Source organism: Rhagoletis pomonella, unplaced genomic scaffold, assembly GCF_013731165.1.
Source record: "Rhagoletis pomonella isolate Grant_MI unplaced genomic scaffold, Rhpom_1.0 Rhpom_scaffold_00007, whole genome shotgun sequence".
Taxonomy (NCBI): domain Eukaryota; kingdom Metazoa; phylum Arthropoda; class Insecta; order Diptera; family Tephritidae; genus Rhagoletis; species Rhagoletis pomonella.
This window is the reverse complement of record NW_023458561.1, coordinates 53638555-53641396: the sequence shown is the minus strand read 5'-3', so window position 1 is coordinate 53641396 and position 2842 is coordinate 53638555. Positions and strand designations below refer to the sequence as shown.

The 2842-nt window shown below is 42.9% G+C and overlaps 1 protein-coding gene across 8 annotated transcripts in view; it reads left to right on the top strand.

Moving 5' to 3' along the window:
* The window catches only part of LOC118743065 (kazrin), a 152892-nt gene that overhangs the window by 82698 nt on the left and 67352 nt on the right, over positions 1–2842 (top strand). The window lies entirely within an intron of this gene.

Genomic DNA, 2842 nt, shown 5'->3' with positions numbered 1-2842 from the left:
GGGAAACATGCAATAATAATGTGGGGTAGCATATTTTTAGATCAATCATTTATATTTAAAGTTGATAAAGTCAGTGCCCAGCGAAGTGGAGTGTGAATTACGTTGAACATTAGAAGCTTATACATAGAAACACCCCGTCAATTAATGTTTTTTTTTTAAATAAATTTTAATTCATATATTTTCTTAACTTGCGTCCGGTATTTGGAATGAATAGTTTCTTAATAATAAAAATAATTATTATAGTACGGCGCATACACTTTTGCCAAGTGTTTGGCCGAGCTTCTCCTTCAACTTGTACTGTGCGTCGTGATATTGTTACACAAATGGAGGAACCTACAATTTTACGCCGGCGGTTAGTCATTGTCTGTCGATGGACGACCGCTGTAAGAGAAAATTTTTTAAATGCTGCCCGGACCAGGGATCGAACACAGATCCCACGGAGTAGTAGTACGCATCTCTAACCACTCAGTCACAGATGGACCTAAAAACTGTTACAACTGGGCTGGCAAGCCATTCTTTTGTAATTTTGAGTTTCACTTTACTCGCAATAGAGATCTTGCTAATTGATTTGGGCGCACTAAAAGATTCTAAATTTCCCCGTTGCTCTATTTGGGTTCGTACTTCTGGCCTTCTCTAGTCGCGGTGGATATTCTGGCTTCGAATATACCAGCAGGGTGCTCCGGTAATTATTCGAGGGATTTTGGATTGCGCACGACGTCAAGCCATGCTCAATAAAATGCCCCGGCGACGTCAAGAAGCATTACAGCGCAATATTCCATCTTGAGTGGGGCAACGCTTCAATCCGGCGATGTGTGAGTAGATGTACCCCGCAATGGGGGTCGTCAACGACTTGTTGGTGGCTCTGGAGCGAAAGTTTCTGGAAACACTTTTTGAACTCATGCAAGGTTACCCGAACTTTGGTTGAAAACCAGGCTTTTAGCTGCGGGCTGAGTGTGAACCCTATCAAAACTTAGCTTGTTATTTTTACTAGGAGATATAAGGTACCGACTTGCCATCTTCCCTCAATGGGCATCTTCCACTAAGGCTTTCTGACACGCTGAAGCACTTGGGGTTGATCCTTGACAGCAAGCTTTTACAGGAAAGTATCAAGAAGGCAACATTAGCTTTATATTGCTGTAGGGAAGCATCGTTAAGCAGCCGCAAGGAGCGCAAAGAGCAGTCTTAATTAGAGTCAGTGGAGTACTTCGAACCACTCCTACTCTGGAGTTTAATGATATGCTAATCGTTGTGCCCATAGATATAGCAGGCAGAGCCCCCGCTGCCCGTTCCGCAGAAAGATTAAGTGATGGCTTTAAGTTCGCTTTGGGCTATGGGCACGCCAGTATTCTACAAAGCTTCGTGTTCCTACCAACTCGAACAGACCACTGCACGCCGAGTTTAGGTCCGATGTGGGTGGTCCACATCACAGCGAGGGGAAATTGTGAGGAGTGCAGTATTTGGAATCGGGGTCTTATTAACGTATTTACGAATGCTTCGAAGCTAAATGGGAAGCTGGGGGAGGTGCGTTTTTCTAGGCAGAGGTAGCTGCGATACAGGAGGCTTCGAATTGGCTGTCCAATAGTGCAATGCCTTTCTAGGAGGTGACTATCTATTTCGACACACAAGCAGCCATTTAGGCTCTTGCCTCTCTGATGATTCGGTCGAGATCGGTGAGGGATTGCTTGACCTATTAACTTATCTGAATTCCAGGAACCAGTGACATTGCTGTAAACTGCATGACCGATGAGCAGGCAAGACAGGCTGCTCTTAACGAACTGCAAGCAAGCAAACTCCTTCTGGCCACAGAAGGGGGCTGTCCAGTGAACCTTTGGGACTAAGCAAGGTACACCTTTCGCTAGGGGTGAAAGTTTTAACTGGTCACTGCATGATGGGATAACATGCGGTAAGACATAATATCATCGATGACGCTTATCGCACCAGCAGCATACGAGACGATGAGGAGGAATCATTTCAGCACCTGCTGATCTGGTGTTCCGCTTTTGCGAACCTTATGTTTAAGCAACTTGGGTCGCACTTATTCCATACTACCGACGAGCTTTCGGGAAAGGATATCAGTCGGAGCTTCGTGGAAGCAGTAGGTGTCCTACCCCCACCTTCTTCGTCTTTGTTATCATCTTAATTCCCCCTTCCCTGTGTATCTTATTCCTTCTCCTCATTAGGGGCATCACAATGGATAGCGCAATCATTGTCTAGGTGTAAATGCACTGACGGACCTCTAACCTTACTTATACCTTCTATTCGCTGTTCGGATTTTTGATGTGATGGGATTTACTACTCGATCGTTCCATGCTTTTGCCTCAAGCATTCATAAGAAATGTAAGCCGTTGTTCTTGCAAATCATTCTTTGTAAATCGTACACTGAACTTGATTATTTGTCTTTCGTTTTCTTGGTTTACTAAATAGTACATTCTGCAAAACAGTATATACCCAAATAATGTTTGTATGTATTCGTTCACAAGAAAAACTAAAAATAATGATGATGGCTGCAGTCGTTGAGGATACATGCAAAGAGGTAAAAGCAAAGTGGAAATATTTAAGATATTTACAAGAAGGATGAAGTGTGGAAATAGCAAAATTTTAAGGCATAAAATACGATCTGAAGTCATTTGAAATTTGAGCATATGTGCGCATTTGAGATGGTTGAGCAAACGAGTACAAAGAAATTGTACACGCACTATACACACATGCAAGCGCACTGCAAAGAGCTACAGGTTAGAAGGCAAGCAAATATTTTAAAGGTGAAAAATTATTTAAAATAAAAAAAAAAATTGGTATGGAATGCACACAGCTGCCAAGGTGGAAAGTGTGGAAAAGAATGCGG